The sequence below is a fragment of the Euprymna scolopes genome, chromosome 8 (assembly GCF_053919585.1).
Source record: "Euprymna scolopes isolate OS-2025 chromosome 8, ASM5391958v1, whole genome shotgun sequence".
Lineage (NCBI taxonomy): Eukaryota > Metazoa > Mollusca > Cephalopoda > Sepiida > Sepiolidae > Euprymna > Euprymna scolopes.
The window spans coordinates 152,215,387-152,235,851 of NC_136489.1; positions in this window are offsets into that span (position 1 = coordinate 152,215,387).

Consider the following 20,465-nt stretch of genomic DNA (forward strand, 5'->3'; position numbering starts at 1 on the left):
TCATTTTTATAGGTATATAGACTAGCACTTCAGCCCGGCTTTGCTCGGTTGACTCACGTTCATGTAACTTACATCTTTGACCCCTTGGCAGCCAAATTTTCGGCCAAAAACCGATTAAGAAGCTTTCCTTATATCTGAATACACTTTATGTAAAAGTTCAAATGTTTAGACCAAAAATTGGCTGAGTAATTTGGTAGAGACGGCAGAGGCCAATTTTTTTCAATTTTAACCCCAATTTTAACCCCATAAAATTTATTGTTTTGGGCTCAAATCAAATTAAATAGTTTGTTACATGTCCAAGTAACCTACATCTAAAATTTTAAGTGCGTAGATCCAGAATTGGCGAAGAGTTTGGTAGAATTTTCAAAGGTAAAATCGTTTAACTTTGACCTCTTGACAGCCAGATTTCTGGCCGAAAACCGATTAAAAATATTTTTTCAAATCTCAGTACCCCTTATGTCAAATCTCGAGTTTGTAGACCGAAAATTGACAGCATAGTTTAGTAAGGAAATGTATACGCACAGGCATACACACGCAGACAGACAATTTCACTTTTACAGATGTATAGACTAGCACTTTAGCCCGGCTTTGCTTGGGCCCTATTTACTGTTTATAACTTTATGTTTGGTAGGGAAATGAGCGCGCGAGCAAACACAAACACACACACACACACACACACACACACACACACACACACACACACACACACACACACACACACACACACACGCACACACACACACACGCACACACACACACACACACACACTTTTATAGATATATAGATACATAGATTGAAAAACTATAATATTACAATATTATAGTTTATTATAGCAATTCATTGATTGGTTGCCCCTTTCTCCCGTTTTAAGGCATATCGATCCTTTTTTAAGGTATTTAACACCATATATATCATAATCGATCTCCCTAATCACTTTATCTGTTTCATGATGCGAGAGAAATAGCCGATTTCATAATCTAATCACGCGCTTCTGGGCCATTCAGCGTGAACGTGACAACGTAGCTGCTTCAGACAAGACGTAGGCACTTAAGAACAAGCATTCCTCATAATGCTTTGAGGAAAACGATAAGGATGTCCGTTTCCCGGTTTAAATCACACATTTTTGTTCAACATTTCGCATATTTTTTCGGCCACAATCAACGATAATGCATGCGTCTTTGTAACAAGACGGGGAATCTTTGTACGTATTATCCCTTGCCTCTCTGATTTCTGTCTTGTTCATTTTTACAGTGTATCTTGTTGTGGTAATTATCACTTTGTTCTGCATTAGTCTTTTTTTTTTTTTTACACAGTGATCACCACTTATCAAGGCCCGGAGGCCACTCAGGGATAAGGGTTATTGCAAGTACATTACGTTAGTGAGGAGATTTGCTGAAATGTTTACTTAAGGGGGCGGTTCATTAGGAATTTGTTAACATTGGACTTGAAGACATCCAAGTTGTAGTCCGGTGGGAAGCAGGCAGACGGAACAGAGTTCCACAGGCGTGCAGTTCTAAGAAAGAAGCTTTGTTCATGGAATCTGCGTTTTGATTTAGGCACAGATATAGAGTGGGGGAAATTTTTCACAGTGGATTCAGCTAGACGGGTGTTTTTCGTGAAAGATTGGCGAGGGGGGACCAGAGATTGGAGTTCAGACGAGCATCTGCCATGGAAATAACGATAAAACAAGGACAGGCTCGCAACGTCTCTTCTGTGGGAGAGAGGTTGCAGGGTAGAGAAAAGGGCATCCCCCGCTAAGCCACGAAGTCTATTTTGTACTCTGTCAAGGCAGGATAGGCTGTTTTTAGCAGCTCCTGCCCAGATATGGCAACAGTATTCCATCCTTGGACGTACTTGGCTTTTATATAGATAGAGCATTGCATCAGTAGTGAGATATCCTCTGGAGCGGTAGAAGGATCCCACCATCTTTCCAGCGACCTTGGCAACAGACTTGATGTACGTGTTCCATTTCAGATCAGGAGTAAAGGTCAAACCCAGAAGCTTGTCAAAACACGGAGCCTCACCCAGACGAGAGCCATCCATCACAATTGATGCCAGATGGGGATCAGAGCGTTGATGATGTAAGGATAGGAGTTTGGTTTTGGATGCATTAAAGGTAACCAGCCGTGTGTCGTTAACATAGTCTTTTAAAAAACTAACCCTCTTTCACCGCCTTTCCGTTAAACGTAGAGTCAATAACTATCATTCTTTCAGTGTAGGGCATTGGGCATGGTAACAATTTTCCTAGTCTTCTAGTCTATCCTATAAACGGTCCGGAGTACCCTACTAGTGACACTTTCTATGTGCCTATACCCTTTATACGTTATTTCTATACGGTTTAATTTCTAAAATGTGTCTTAATCATCTGAGTTATTCCTTTCCTATTTTCTCTCTCATTTCTGTTGCTTTGATTGTTTGTCTAGAACTTCTAAAAATTTGTACGTATCATGCTCGCCTCGTATCCTCATCTCCGATTTGTTGTGTAGTTCAATACCTTCGGTTTTCTCCTTTTTGTAAACGCATTATCAGATTTCCTTTTTTTTTTTTAGCAGGTGCTGATGGTCCAGTTATTAATATCTTCGATTGGCATTCGATCTCAGTTTATTTCATTTAATCACTCTAAGTAAACTGAACCTAGAATTGTCAAATTCAAGTATTATCTCTATTATATAAAAGTCACTTAGTATGTGTGTGTGTGAGTTCTTTTCTTATAGGTTCCGAAACAGCTGAGCCTATCTTTTAAAAATTTCACACAAAGGTAATTCTTATGTCTAGCAGTGTTCTTAGATATGTTTTGTACAGAAATTACTTCAATAAGTATCGAAAATCGAAAAAAAAAATCAGATCCTAAAAATAGTTTTTTTCTCATAGATACAAAAGTAGAATTTTTATTGGGAAATTGTTTATACGTTTACACCGGCAAGGGAGATAATAAAAACCTTAGTATGTTGTTTTAAAAAAAAACTACAACAAAAAATGAAAACAAAAAGAAACAAACAAATAGATTTATTATAATCTGGAGATACAGCTTGGGGGGGGGGTAGAGCATTCGACTACAGATCGAATGGTCCCTGTTTCAGCTCGGGTGTACCTCACCATTTCATATTAATTTTTTTCTTATTAATGAGTTCAATTTACGATAACAAAAGAGGCACCATTTAAAATCGCCGCAAATCATTTCTTCGTTTTCATATTTTAAAGCAAAACATTAATTAGAAGTGACTTTTCCAGAACATTATCGTCAAACCCAAATATCAGCTGACGTGGTATTGTAAATAAACACAGACGGAATTTGATGAACGTCATTATCATTATTATTTTTTATTTTATTTTATTATTTTTTTTTTGTGAATTAGTTCACCGGGCAAATTATTCCCCGTAATATATAATATTCAATAGAGAATTGATTCTATAAAAATACATACGCAATCTGCATAAATTAGAATATCATGTTTAAGCGCATTGAACGACCGGGCAACGCCGGGCTTCCAGCTAGTAACATGGTAAACTTAATTATCAGATTTGGCTAAATCTTTTCAGTTCGCAATCAAAGCGTGGCATCTTTCTATATTCAACCAAAGGGAGAAAATCCTTTCCTTTACTTTTGCTCTATATAAAGTGGCTTTTTAGGGAGCTATCTATTCCTCACATAGCAACTGTTATATTCTTCAAAAAGAGACGACGATGGTAAGATCATAATTTAATAAGAGTTTCTTAACTCAGTGGTAGTCACATGACTGTTTCAAACATGGTTAGTGTAATGGGGTGTTTTACACACCCCAATAAAAATTTCATAGTTTCATCATTTTGTAATATATAGTTATTCTGCTGATTCAGGATATATCTACAATCCCGTTGAACAATTTGAATCACTTGTATCTTGTTGATATTAATATAAAATAATATTATAAAATACATTAAAAAAACTAAGGGGAAAATAAATAAAACATCTCAAATTTAGATCATATTTATTTAAAAATACAAACAGGATACACTAGTTTGTGTTATTTTTTTTTTTTTATCTATGATGAGCACAAAATATTTCCATGAATTAAAATAGCAAGACCAATGAATATGAGTTCATTATATAAACATTACCTTTCAATCTGATTCACCTCTAAGGAAAATTGAGAAAAAAAACTGCACCATACCATGCGTGTTGTACACTTACTGAGTCAGGAGAGTACTGAGAGGGAGAAAAAAATAAGTGGCCAACGAGGAATTATGAGCACTTAAGCAAAATTGGGGCGACAAAACACCTCATGGAACTAATGCAGGGTTAACGAAACGAAGTTTTAATTCCTTAGATAGGAGTTCATGAATAAGAGAAACATAGGACCTCAACGTCCCATATTTCTAGGAACCTTACATTATGTCGAGTTTAGCTTAAGTTTATTTGTTTCCAGAAATTCGTCACGCTACCTGTTAAAATATTCAGGGTCAGAAACATTTCCTAAAACTTTGACATATTCTTATTTTTCTTCAGAAAAATTAAAATCACTTAAGCCTAATTAAAATCAAGAATTAAGACGTTTTAAGCCAAATCGAAACTAATTAAAACCCATTGAATTCAATTAAAATCAATTAAGTCTAATTAAAATACACATAGGCAAAAAAAATAAAAAAATAAAAATACAAACCAAAAAACAAACTGCGGTTTTCTTTTGTAAGTCCAACCATTTCAATATTTCTATGTGTTTGAATTTAAAACAAGCGGGGGGGGGCGCCCCGCTTTGTCCGGGCCTAAAATACGGTTAATATGATATTTTAATTTGTCCAAATTCCGTATATATAATTATAGTCGTGGCTTCAAAAGTTAAAAAAAAAAAAGTATTTGGGTGTCATCAGCTACAATCGAACCGAAACTGTAGCATTCAAAGCTGGTGACGTTACCACTTTACCAATGTGACATGCATATGAATTCATAAAAATTAAAAATAAACTAAGATGAATGTATAAAATGTTTACCGACATTTTAAAATTTTGACCCGTTTTTGACCTTTAAAAACAGTTTTAACCAGCTAAAGACTTATAAAAGAACGGCCCGTAAAAAAAAATCCAATCATTTGAGGCCCCTTTTAATTTCAGGGAAGATAGAGTTTGGAAAGATGGAGACAGACAGACAGATAGACAGATAAATAGACAGGCAGACAGACCGACAAACAGACAGGCAGACATATAGCTGTTTATATATTTGTTTATGAAAACTATCTGAGAAACCATGGAGTTAAATCGGATATCGGCAAAGGTTGAAGACGTTTTCAATTTTACAGCCCTATTTTTACCATCTTACATCTCCATTAAGCATCTGATTTACGAACGAATGGGGGAAACAAATGCACAAAATAAAATATTTTCTTATCTTCGAGAAAACGCGGTAAAATACAAATTTAACTAGTATATGGGAGATGACGGTGGCTCAGTGCGTATTTATTTGCTTCCCCACTGAGCAAATTAGGCAAAAGGCCGTTTTTTAATGCGGAGAGTGAAGGGGAAATGGGAACCAGCTCCAATAACTTATATGTGGGGTTGCCCGCACATATGGTCTTTGCTTGCAGTATCTGCCGGAACAGATACTACACTGTGTTATCTTGTCATGGAGGGCCGGGAACAGGGTGTTTATTTGCTACCCTACCGAGAAAATTAGGCACAAGGCCGATTTTTAAAGTGAGGAGTTAAGGGGAAATGGGGACCAACTCTCCGGGGAGTAGGGGAGCTGGGTAGTGACAATTGGTATGAAAGGTTGTCCCTACATTGACCAAGGTCTTATATGTGGGGTTGATATTTATTTGCTCCCCCACTGAGCAAATTAGGCACAAGGCCGATTTTTAAAGTGAGGAGTGAAGGGGAAATGGGGACCAACTCCCCGGGGAGTAGGGGAGCTAGATAGTGACAATTAGTATGAAGGGTTGCCCCTTCATTGACCAAGGTCTTATATGTGGGGTCGCCCCCACATATGGTTTTTGCTTGCAGTATGTATTTATTTGCTTCCCCACTGAGCAAATTAGGCACAAGGCCGTTTTTTAATGTGGAGAGAGAGGGAGGGGGAGGGAAAAGGGGGACCAGCTCCCGAGAGGTGGGAAATGGGAGCTGGATAGTACTGTTGGTTTGTAGGGTGATCCCTACATTGACCAAGGTCAGATAGTATTTATTTGCTCCCCCACCGAGCAAATTAGGCACAAGGCCGATTTTTAATGTGAGGAGTGAAGGGGAAATGGGGACCAGCTCCCCGGGGAGTAGGGGAGCTGGATAGTGACAATTGGCATGAAGGGTTGCCCCTACATTGACCAAGGTCAGATATGTGAGGTTACCCCCACATATGGTCTTTGCTTGCAGTATCTGCCGGAACAGATGGTATTTATTTGCTCCCCCACCGAGCAAATTAGGCACAAGGCCAATTTTTAATGTGAGGAGTGAAGGGAGGGGGAAGGGAAAGGGGGGATCAGCTCCCGAGAGGTGGGAAATGGGAGCTGATTAAAGGTCAGGCATGTGGAGTTGCCCCAACATCTGGTCTTTGCTAGTCATAGCTAGTCCTAGCTAGTCATAGCTTGCAGTATCTGCCGGAACAGATACTACACTGTGATCTTGTCACCCGGGCCATGGAGGGTCGGGAACAGTGACGCTAGCTCAGTGGTTAATGACACAGATTGACAACCTGGGTATGCCATGTTCGAATCCAATTTGTTTCGCAGAAACACGTTTATCCAGGACTTTTAAGGCCCCTCCTGTAAATACCAACTGTCTTTATAGAAAAAATTCTAACAAGAAAGATATCGTGAAAATATTGGATCTCGACTCAACACATGGAAATAAATAACTACAACACAAAATTAAAATTGAACAGGTATACTGAAAGCAAGAAAGTATATACAATATTTACATAGTCCATTGGTATAGTTATATGGAAACCCTCCTTGGAGATTTCGGCTGGGTTGTCGTCAACTCTTGACCTCGTTGTCTCTATGAGTCTCTCCCGTCTTCATGATACCAACCATATTTATATAGTTGACACTCCACATATGCGAATTAGGTGTATCCACCCACAACAGAAACGAATGCCAACAATAGAATAATCTGATTCATACGAAATGAATGACCAGTATATATTTGAATGTTGCGTTGTTTTAAACATTGTTTAGCTGAAAATATAAATATTGAAAAATGAGCAAAATTTTAAAAAATTAATTTGACTGGATTAAAGTTTTAAAATTAATATCGTAAAGATATTCACTGTAATGAGCACAATAGCAAATTCAACTTATCTTATTGATTGTCCCACACGTAGGGAGGAAAGCGGGAAACTTTAACTGTTAACAGATAATTTGATTATGTTAACTTGCAGGTTTTCGTATGCCCTATCTTTATTTACTCCTAAGGAGCGGGCGATGAGAAGCTTATATATAGTCTTTTAGTACTAACATGACTGCTCATCAAGGCCTAAAGGCTAATAAAGTTTTAGTGAGTTTGTCAGAGGAACGGTGGAACAACATAGTGTGTGCAATTCTGATTTTTTGAGATGAGATGTGAATGCTTGTGTTACGTTGATTAATCGGGCTATTATTCTTATCCTAGCTGTTATTAGCACAGCGTTTTGGTCACTGCAACCTGCGACCTTCTTCGGGTGTTGAAAACATGCTTCTTTTTCTCTCTTTCTAGTAGAGAAAAAGAAGCATGTTTTCAACATCCGAAGAAGATCGTAGGTTGCAGCGACCGAAACGTTGTGCTTATAACACCCAAGATGAGAATAAGAGTCCGATTACTCAACATAACACAAGCAACATAGTGTGTATTTGTAACCATTGCTGTAACTGGTAAGAATTTTATTATTTAAGAAGAGAATCGAACAAGAATTTGTTAATATGAGACTTGAAAATAACAGTGTTGTACTTTTTTATTTGTTTTATTCGGACTACTTATTTTGCGTGTTATTTTCACAATGTTTTGGTTGACGGAATCTCCGACCTTCTTCAAGGATATCTTTTTGCACACGGCAATCTGCACGAAATTTCGAACAGAACTCTATATTTAATCCACGGGGGAGGTATGCTCTCACAAGCAATTCGCAATTCGCAATTCGCAATTCGAAGTCATAAGTAATTTCGCCCGCACTGAGGTTTGAACCTTCATGTTCAGAAGCGTGTAACCTTACAATTGAATTTTACCAAGTACTTTATCCAATATGATACGGGAATAATCAGTCCTCATCTAAAAAAAATTTAAAAACGGAGACTATGTTGTAGTCGGTTGGAAAACATCCCCGTCGTATTGTGTTCTAAAGACAGGTTTTAGCATATAATACTAGTAATCCTAACCTTATAATAAAATAACTAGCGGGACACGTGGAAATTCCACAGAGGACTCTTTCATATGTAATATATTGATGTTAGCATTCTGTAGATGTTCAGCATAATGGAGACGCTTGGATATTATTGTAGCTCTTTTGTTAAACCTGCAAAAGTATTCATCTAAGGTGCCAGGGACGTCCGGCGTCGTCCGATCGTAAAATGCGCTTAAATATGGCATTTTAATTTTTGCAGATTTCGTATATATTATTATAGAGTTAATGTTCTATCAATTTTTATATATTACAAAGTTGCGATTTCAAAAGTAAGTAAATATATGCACATGACTACATAATCAAGTTACCTGACTTGATTTTTTTTTCAATAAAAGTTTAAAAATAAAGTTGTAGTGTTCGTTTCTTTAGGGCGACAAATATAATTGTTTCACCCTGTATACCATAAAATAATATTATTTTGAACGATTCGTATTATTTGGATTTTTTGGACTACTATTCTCATCTTGGATCTTATTTTCGAAACGTTTCGTCTAAATGATTATCCGCTATGCCACGGCTTCTTGCACATTAACCCGTCGTGTATTGGATAAATTACATGGAACAATTTGGTTGTGATTTACGCTCTTCTAGAGGTTGAAAGTTTAATTCTCAGTGATGACAAAAATACATTGCGAATTACTTCTACTGAGCCATGACCACGGAACTAGAAACATGTTCTCCCTCTCGGGATTAAATAAAAGGGTTCCGTTTAAAATTCTATGTGGATTCCCGCGTTTTACTGAAAAATTCTCGAGTTTGACAGAAAAATTCCCGAGTGGACAGAAAAATTCCCGAGTTTCACAGAAAGATTCCCGATTTGACAGAAAAGAGTCCCGAGTTTGACAGAAAAGATTTCTGAGCTGGACAGAAAAATTCCTGAGTTTGACAGAAAGATTCCCGAGGTTAACATAAAGATTTCCGAGAAAAACAAAAATTCTCGAGTTTGACAGTAAGAATCCCGAGTTTGACAGAAAAGATTCTCGAGTTTGACAGAAAGATTCCTGAGTTTGACAGAAAGATTCCCGAGTTTAACATAAAGATTCCCAAGTTTCACAGAAAAATTCCCGAGTTTGACAAGACACACCTGAAGGTTAAATCGGTCGAAACGTTGTGAAAATAACGCTCAAAATGAGAACTCCGAAGAATCGAAATAATGTAAATTATCAATCCGCATCTAAAAATTTCGAAAATATCTTGAAAGAGTTTTTCTAATGCGACTCCACCCTAAATGAACTATAGCAAAATATTTATTTCAAAGTTGTCTTCCTCAACGACTTTTTATATTCGTTCGGAATATATTAGACACCGTTGTGCTATGGTGTATCGTAAAACAAGCGCTGATCAAAACACTAAACAATCAATGAACACTGAAAGGTAAAGCAGTGTTTGTATCTGTTAAATGTTCATAGTTATTTTATGGCGAGACAATTTCTTGTCGATAATTGCTATTTGTAGAGAAACAACGCAACAGACTAAACAAATACCAAATCAATCATCAATGCGTACGAACTAAAAAATCAGAACAGACGCGTTCATGTTGGGGGTCGGGCATCGTAATACTTTCTTGTACTATTATCTATAATATAAATCTCACCTGTCTGTTTAAATGTCTGTCTGTCTGTCTGTCTGTCTGTATGTATGTATGTATGTATGTATGTCTGCCTAAAACTTTCAACAGGGGCGATGGATTTTCACGAAATCTGTATCGTTTTGAAGATCAATCCTTCGAACGACAAATATCGAAAAATTGGCCCAAAAACATTAATTCATTCATCATCAACTGGCCATTTTTCTACTAGGATGTGTCGTATTTTTTCGCCGATAATTTCGTAAGTCATCTTCTCTATTCGAATAACTAGCCTTAATTTAAACTTTCGTCACTTCCGGTTTGGCGATGGACGTAACAGCAAAGATATCACGTTTTTTTTTTCCACGTTTTTTTCTTCCTTCGCGGTACGGATTTGAGCTTGCCTGCCTACTACCATTTTATTTTGCTCAAGCTCCAAACACCTGGGCAACTAGCAGAACCCATGGGAATTCTGCGGAATGAGAAATATATTTAATCAACGAATGTGTTCTGATAAAGCGATATTTTTCTGGATAGCGTAAAAAGAAACATGACTACGCTTCTTTTTGGAGAGCGGAAAAAATGAGTTTAACATTTCTATGAAAATAGTGTTCATTGTATTTTAAATATGTAACTGATCCAAATGAGATAAATTCATAAGTACTAATAAGTACTCTGAAAGTAATATTGTGCTACATAGTTCAAGAAAAATAATAAAATCAAATTTTAAAAGACAACCTTTAATTTACTCCTTCGCGTGTTTCCTTTTTTTTATCGATAAGGTAAAAAGCTATAGCAAACATCTATATGAGTACTTTAACCATAGTTCCTGATTTCAAAAGGCGAAAAATTAAAAGATACATCTGCCTTACTTTTAATGCTAGGTTTATTTATGGTGTCTTTTAAATTTATCGGAATCGGAAAAAAAAAATTAGCTTATTTTCCGATGCCAAAACCGATTCCTTAAATTATCTTTTTTTATTTGATTTTGGTTTAAGAAACATCTTACACTGCAAGTAATAATGATAAAATAAGTATTTATTGATTTTAAAATACCAATAAAGCTAAAATTTATAGATCGTCCTCCACAACTGTAATTTTATGTTTTCGAAAATATCTGCATATTTGACATTGTTTTTTTTTTTTTTTTTTTTTTTTTTTTACAGAAATCGGGGGAAATAACAACTCTATAATTAAATATTTAGAGATTTATAAAAATCGGAATCGGTAATTGTATCGGAATCGGGAATTTAGTAAGGAATCGGTAGCTGTATCGGAATCGGAAAAAAATATTGGTATCGTCCCATCACTAGTTTATACGTTATAAAACAGAACCATTTGAAAATATCAAGAAATTGAAACATAAGATATTTTTTAAATTATTGGATTCCGCATTAAATAACACGCAACAGGTGAGATATGCCGTAAAACAAAACAAACTAATTAAACCAAATTTTCAATCATCAGGATACATTAGGCAAGCTATTTATACAAAGAAGTATTTTTCTTAGATTATCACATGAAATAAAAGAAAAAAAAACCAAACAAAACAAATTGGTTGTTTAAAAAACATTGAAGAGTTAATTCTGTTATTTTTTAAATTCCAATTTCCTTTGACTCTATTTAATCTTTTAAAAGGCAAAACACAATTATATTTTTCTATTTAATTACCTGTACCTCTTTATAAAATACGACAGCACAACCGAACAAATTTTCCTACATATTTGGTTTTATTTTATTTTAATTGTTTTTATTCGTACCTTCACGAAGAGAAGAATTGGTAGAGAAATCTTGATGCTATTATAATAATTTTCAAATTTCCGTCGAATCGATTTAAACATTTGTTTCGAATAATAAAAGTATAAAGTCATTGTCTGTTTTCAAACGTACGTGTCTTATCTATTTATCTCGTATTTCAATTCATTTAACAGTTTCAGTACTTTGAATTAGACGCGAAAAGCTGTCGAAAATGTAAATAGTTTAATTTTAATTTTTCTAGCTCCCTTCGCTCCCATTCAGACATTTACACGGATAAAAGAGAGAGAGAGAGAGAGAGAGAGAGAGAGAGAGAGAGAGAGAGAGAGAGAGAGAGAGAGAGAGAGAGAAGGTATTATCTATCTTCTCGTATTCTATCACTTTCCGTGCGTCTGTTTTTCCCAACCCGTGAAATTTTAATTCATCCAATGACTTCCGCTTTTTTTTTTTTTTTTTTTTTTTAATGAAAGCCGCCCAAAATGTTGACAGCGTTATTTTCATTTTTCAAATTTCCTTCGAGTCAGTTCAGAACATTTTGTTTGAGTGTTAAACATTAAATATAAACAATAGACCCCATTGTTTTATTATTTAAAAAAAAAAAATACTGATTTCCTTACGTTTTATGTCGGCTACGAATAAAGAAACACTTTTCGGATTCTTTCAAGTTTATTAGACACAATGAATCGAATGAAAGTTGGGTTTTTTTTTCTTTTTCAAGATTTCCTTATTTTTTTGTTGTTGATGTTTCTTGATTATGAAACGTGTATTTGTTTAATTCGCTGTCTACTTATTTGATGTACTGAAAACATCGTTGGAGAGAAAACGACATAGATAGATAGAGAGAAAGACAGAGAGAGAAAAAAGTGAATGAGGGTAGAGTGATATAGGTGAGAGAGAGAGAGAGAGAGAGAGGGAGAAAGAGTGGAGAGAGAGAGAGAGAAAGAGAATGCAGAGCGAGAGAAAGAGAGAGAATGCAGAGCGAGAAAGAGAGAGAGAATGGAGAGCGAGAGAGAGAGAGAGAGAGAGAATGGAGAGCGACAGAGAGAGAGAATGGAGAGCGAAAGAGAGAGAGAATGGAGAGCGAGAGAGAGAGAGAGAATGGAGAGCGAAAGAGAGAGAGAGAATGGAGAGCGAAAGAGAGGGAGAATGGAGAGCGAAAGAGAGGGAGAATGGAGAGCGAAAGAGAGAGAGAATGGAGAGCGAAAGAGAGGGAGAATGGAGAGCGAAAGAGAGAGAGAATGGAGAGCGAAAGAGAGAGAGAATGGAGAGCGAGAGAGAGAGAATGGAGAGCGAAAGAGAGGGAGAATGGAGAGCGAAAGAGAGAGAGAATGGAGAGCGAAAGAGAGAGAGAATGGAGAGCGAGAGAGAGAGAGAGAGAGAGAGAGAGAGAGAGAGAGAGAGAGAGAGATGCAATGGAGCCAAAAAGAAATCCGCATTTGTTATTTTTTCAACCATTATTATTCATAAAAAATAGATTACTGAAGGGCATCAGCTATAATCGAAACCGAAACTAAAAAAAAAAAAAAAATTCTTGGTAAAATTATTTATGAAAAAATAAATGACATGAGTTCCATCAACTATAATTGAAACAGACCCCAAAACTTATGAAGAATTCTTGGAAAAAATATTTATTACGAAAAATGGAAGTCCATAACAAACGACAATTACTCGGATGTAAGCGTGGTGATAGAACTAGCTGTTCTGTACCACATAGGGTAACAGAAATCTGTTATTGAGTCTAGTCTTAAATATTCTTCAAAATATTCCAGTAGTTTTCCAGACGGTAGCGATCACAATATATTAAGGCAAATGACAACTCGAGGATAATAAGTTAATTAGACAGATCATTAACAATCAACATAGGAGGAGCACTATATGGGTACTATGGAGGTACTAATGTTGTGCAGTAGATCGAACACAAGAAAGTATTTGTTAGTTATTGATCTGTCTGTCGATCTATCTGTTTATCTATGTGTATTATCGATATATCTCTCAATCTAGTTATCTATCTATTTCTGTATCTATCCATCTCGATCTATCTATCTATCTATCTATCTAACTGGAGAGATAAACAAGATATGAATATGAAGAATGTTGACGGACTGTCAAAATATGGTAACATAATATCGTAGACAAGTTTACCGGAAGCATCTGATCAGCTGACCGAACTACGTGTATGTTACGTGGTTCTAGTTAGCCGAGAAGAATAATTGGAGTTGGAATTTGGACGTTGAGCAGGGCGGACAGTTTAACAGGTCGTCCCTACCCCTTCATCGTGGAGGGGGATGACGTGTCTTAGAATGGAGACCTAGAATTAACCACGCAAGCAAAGATATTCACTTTCCATTCTTCTGCGATCGACACCTGAAAAGTGAATAAAAACTATATAAAATCAAGCAGCGTTCTTGGAAGAGAATGAATATTCGGTCCAAACAGGTTCCAGCCTCCCCTCCAAGAACAAGCTGAATTCCAGGTGGACAAGATCAACGATGCATAAAACTAAGGTATGTCCAAAATACACGTATCACACACACACACACACACACACACACACACACACACACACACACACACACACACACACACACACGCGCGCACACACACGCGCACACACACACACATATATATATATACGCACACACACACACACACATATATACGCACACACACACACACACACACACACACACACACACACACACACACACACACACATATGAACATTTAGACCATCATAGCATTGGAACATCAATAGACTGCAACAACATAACTTAGGGTTCAAATAGTGGAGAATCAACAATAAACATTTAGTGACACGTATTCACACCAGGATGAGCCCTTCGTCCCAAATACATATCGACATATGGTGCTATGGTACACAATTACACACATATCGGGGTATGATCATACCCCATTACGCACACATATCATCTGTATGGGGATATGGTACACATTACACAACAGACCACTTTATGGTTCATAATACAACACTAACAGGGACCCAACCCGTTGTAGCCTAAGTCCCAAAGTAAACAAAGAATAGAAAATAACTTCAACTCGTGTTTTTTTTTGTTGTTGTACAACGACATTTATTTCTCCGTCTTCTCTCACGTGATTTCGAGCGCCATCTATGTCTCTAACGTAATCTCGAACGTTATCCCTGTCTCTAACATGATCTCCCTTTTAAACTATATAGTTTTCTTTTACAGTGACGTCATTTCGCATGCATTTGCATACGCACGCCCGCGCTATGTTACAATCATATGAACTGTGTTTTATTACTTATAGGGTGATTTAGGACAAGATTTTGAATTTGAAAACGACCAAGTATTAATCAGTAGAAAAGCAGTTCCGCACTATTGTGTTCCACAGAAAGAAAGAAAACTTCGCCCATGGAAATCATGTTGTCATGTGTAGAGATTTTACTTGGAATGTCTTTCGAGGTGTAACGAAAGATTGGCGCTAAGTCGAGCACGTTTTTCTATGCATCTCTACTATTATATACAAGGGAATTTGTCTGTGTGTGTGTGTGGGGGAGTTAATTTCCTATGGAATCGGAAACGGCGTGGTCGATTTTTATAAAATTTCCCATGAAGGTACTTTATGTGTCTGGCTCTGATTTTAGATAATTATTGATAACCGAAAAAAATTGATGAAAGAAAAAATAGCCAGGCGATTTTGACCAAAGTTAACACCGTATACAGCCTAACATCACAAGTGCATTTGTGAAGTTTTATTGCCACAAAAGTCGAAACGCCCAACATATAAAATCAACAACATGTTCTTTGATATGACAGGGGTGCGTTCTAAATCAATGTTTCTGTTTAAAGCACAACTGTACCATGATACTTGACTTTTTCATTTTAAACTTAAATTCAAGCCATTTTGATTGCACAACCGGTAAGGCCATGCATAGAAAATCAAAAGTAAGTTCTTTGGTATGACTGGGGCGCATTTGAAATGAATGTTCCTGTTTAGTGCACAATTGAAGCATGACACTTGACTTTTGCATTTTAGACTTTAATTCAAGTCATTATACATAAAAAGTAATTTTATAAAATCAACAGTAGATTCTCTACAGTGCAATATAGACTAGAATGTATTGTAGATTAAGTCACTGCGAAAGACATGTGAAACTTCCTCGAGGTGCACCACGATGGGTCCCCAATTAGAGCAAGTCAATCAATCGATTAAATTATAAACTGGGCCATTTCATCGATTTCAATGATTCTAAAATTATGGGAGTGTGAAACATTCGTTGATCATCATAAAATCCCGGGGAACATCAGGTTACCCTGCTGAATTCTATCACTTTTCATAGATTGTAATAGCTCTCTCATTTTGCGTAGATTATTTGACTTTTTTTTGCTCTTTGTCTTTCGTGCTATGCCACAAATGAGTTCATTCATTAATTTTTATGAATAAACTACGAATCCTCTTATCGCATTGTTTCGTTTTCGTTTGGTATTATGAAACACTTTGTTTTAAAGCTTGAGCATTGTCAGACGTGAAATTATTTTCCTTTGAGTTAGTCAATCAAAGCCGACCTAAACTGTCATTCATAAACCTCGGAACCCCCGCCGCTCGACAATCCTCATCGTTGTTACCCCACCCCCGTGTCATGAGATAACTTGTCCCCGTCTCACCAGTTGTCGCTTTTCATACGCAGTTTGAATACGCAACAAAGAAACACCATCCGGCTCGTTGAAAGTGACAGCCGTGTCTAACGGTTCGAATCTGCCTCGGCACCTTGTCTGAAAGAAGTTCAAAATAAAGATCAGAAAAAAATCCCAAACAACAGAAACGAACAAATCACGGTTTTCATTAATTAGGTAACAATTCATGTGGAAGAAATAAGAAAAGGAAAAGATAACTCTTTTGTCATAATATTCGAGGAAAGTGATTCTCGTGTTAAAAATAAATATGACTAGGGTTAAGCGGTAGAATTCGGTGATTATAAGTGGAAGAGTTTACCTATAGGAGAATTAGATTGAATAAGAATGAAACAGAGCGAGAGAGAAAGAGAGAGAGAGAGAGAGAGAGAGAGAGAGAGGGAAATGGTGAGAGGAGAAAGTACGACATAATATATGAAATATATATGTACAGATTATATACATATATATATGTACATATATATCAATATACATATATATATATATATATGTACATATATATGTGTACATATATATATAAATATATATATGAATATATATATATGTATGTATATATATATATATATATATATATATATATATATATATATATATATATATATATATACATTATATATAGAAGTAGAAGAACCCCGCAATACGGCATTAAAAACGAGTAACAAAATACAGTACGGTTTATAATACACATATATATAATCAAATAATATTATAAATGACACTGCGAGGCGGGTCAAATACCGTAACCAGGGGCCAGAAAAGCATCGTGTTCCACATCATAACGTGAAAAAAACCGTATCCTAGGGTCACAGTATCCCGGATTCTACTATCAATCGCTCTCTCTCTCTCACTCTCCCCCCCTCTCTCTCTCTCTCTCTCTCTCTCTCTCTCTCTCTCTATATATATATATATATATATATATATATATATATATATATATATATATTTAAATATATATATATATATATAGTAGAATATAATGATTCTCCCAGTTCCAAATATCAAGTTTTATCAGTTGGTCATTTAGTATTTTTCAAAAAGGTATCCATTACAATATTGTTTCGTATTGCAACTAGCAAGTCTCCAAAGCTGTGTTATTGCTGCATATTTAGTAACGTACTGATGTTTACCTTAAAAACTTATAAAAACGCCATTTTGGAAAACTTATATCGTTCACTCGATTTTTGGAACTTGGAAAATTATCATATTACATTATATATGTTCCCAATAAAAGGGAATTCATTGAAATTGTTTTCAAAATTTATGTATAACATTTTTCTTTCGTTTAAAAAAATTATTGACAGGTAAGATTTTTAAAATCCATTACGATTCGTATATACAATATGTATGTTTCAAGTAAATTTATATATATAAAATACGCATTATATACGTTTAAAGCCAAAACAACGCCTTATTACAAAATAAACAGTCATTTATTTTGTTTGAAATTTATACTGAAATTCATAAATATATTTCGAAGCAAAGCTTCATCTTCAGTATGACTTTCTTTTTTTTTTTTTGCCATGCTGTTGTTGGAGCAGAGAATCAGCAGCAATTAGAAGTTCGTTTGTTGTTTTTACGGTAGTTTTTTTTTAAATCTCGGAACGGTGCTTAGGCCTGATGAACCCTAGCGTGGATGAAACACAGAATATTCTGTGTAACTTAAGTGCCATATATATTTTATAGCTTACTACCTACCACTTCCTACGTATTGAGCATTGTTGAAGTAAATACTTAAAGTTTACGCATAAATCTATACTTTCGTATATTAATTTATGTTATTAAACTAATTACACACACATATATATATATATATATATACATATATATATATATGTGTGTGTGTGTGTGTGTGTGTGTGTGCACGCGTGTGTGTTGATGGGAAATATGTTTCTCAATTCTATTTCATCTTTTATTAATACGAATCCTTTAATTTATGAAGCTCGGCGTAACTACACTACATATACAAATAAATAACAAGAGTCCATATCCCAAATTTAAAATTGTTGATCATCTTGCCGTTTATTTCTTTACGTATATTGAAATGTTCAATTCTTAAGAGTGGGAGAAATTTAAAAATTGACTTAATAATTACATGAACGATTTTGCGCTGGCAAACAGGTGCTGTCAAGAATTGATCATTTCAACATACTTAAAAAAACTAAACGGTATGATGATCAACATCTTTAAGCTTGGAATATAGACTTTTGTTTCATATATATATATATATATATATATATATATATATATATATATATATATATATATATAATGTGGAATATTCAGTGTAGCTTAATCGCCATATATATTTTATAACTTACTATATATATATACTAGTAAACTGCCTGGCGTTGTCCAGTTGTAAAATACGCGTAATTACGGTATTTTGATTTATGTAAAATTCGTATTTATTAATATAGAGCCAATCCTTTATTTATTATTATATTGTACCCAATATATAGTAGTGATTTCAAAAGGAAAATATGACTTGGGCATCATCAGCAAGAATTTAAACAAAAACGTTGTGTGTTGCAGCATTAGTTCTTACCGTTTGAGCTATTTACAAATGAATAAGATAACGCAAAAAAAAAAATACGCGATATTAACATATAAATCTATATTTGCACATGCGTACAAGTAACAGGTTAAGTCGACTTACGCCTGCCAAGTCCATCTTTTTTCAATTTTTATCTCATAGCAGTTAATTTTACCTGCTAAAAACCAAATCGAATTTGTTTCATCCGTCCAAATATCCCATATATAAGGTTTAACGTATATAGACAAAACATTAACATAGAAGATTGGTATATATCGTTCCACACACATACAAACAAGGTCAGTTATATATATATATATATATATATATATATATATATATATATATATATATATATATATATGTATATATGTACATATATATACATATGAGTGTGACATTCATAAGCAGTAAATGTACATAAAAACAAAATGAATGACATACAGTCACAGTTTTCGTTTTTTTTTATACAGCTTATCATTTTATTCTACACGCCATATATATACTCATTCATGATGCAGAATCATCAGTAGAAATGGTTTATAAATTTTTGCAGTACAATTATTTCAATAAATGCACTGGCGTTTGATAATCATATTTATTATTTACCGTCATACGGGCGTGGCAGGATTCATTTTTATATTTCAATGTTTCCTCAGCTATGCGGTATTACTAAGAAGAAGAATAAATAAATATAAAATAAAAACAATTCCTGGTTTATTATTCTTATTCGACAGTTATCGCAGAACGGCAACAACCCATTGCTCTATTCCAGCGAAATATTTTATCCCGTACATTATTTATATTACTGACATTTTAATTGGAGGCAAATGTAAATGTCTATTATGTCAATATCTAGTTTTCATGCTTTTTTTTTTTACTGTGTTCCGCGACGTTGGCTCGGGCTCGACCGGCAACTGACGAAAACTTCCGGAACAAAGCGAGCAAAATAAAAGATGGCGGGAAACATAATTAACAACATTTACTTATTGCATATGGAAAAATATAAGAAATAAACATTAAGGTATTTATTTTTTTTAAACGAAAAACCCGTTTACATTTATCGTATCACTTCCGGTATTCCAACTATCGATCATACCGGTTAATTAAATTATGCTATGTAATATTTCAATGTTTAAAAATACACTTTTAATTTCTTATTTAAGTGCCATTTTTTTTTTTACTCACGTTCACCTATAACAAGGCATATCGCCACTTGGACTTAAGGGGCTACTATTTGAAACCGTGCCTAGGAAAGACGTTGGTTTACGGTACATTGAAAATTCTACATATAAGTACAGTAAGGAAAGTAGGGAGCAGAAAGGGAATTCCAAAGTCTAGATATTAGAGATAAGAGACTGACCTTTAGGGACCTCAACTAAACGGGGTTTTCGGGGATATTACTTGCATATACTTATTTTAATGAGTTTACATATTGTTTCAGCTAGAGGAAGATCCTCAAATATATATATATATATATATATATATATATATATATATATATATATATATATATATATATATATATATATTACAATAGAAAAGTATGAGGATGAAAAGTAATATGGAAAAGTAAAGCACTAATTATTAAAGCTGGG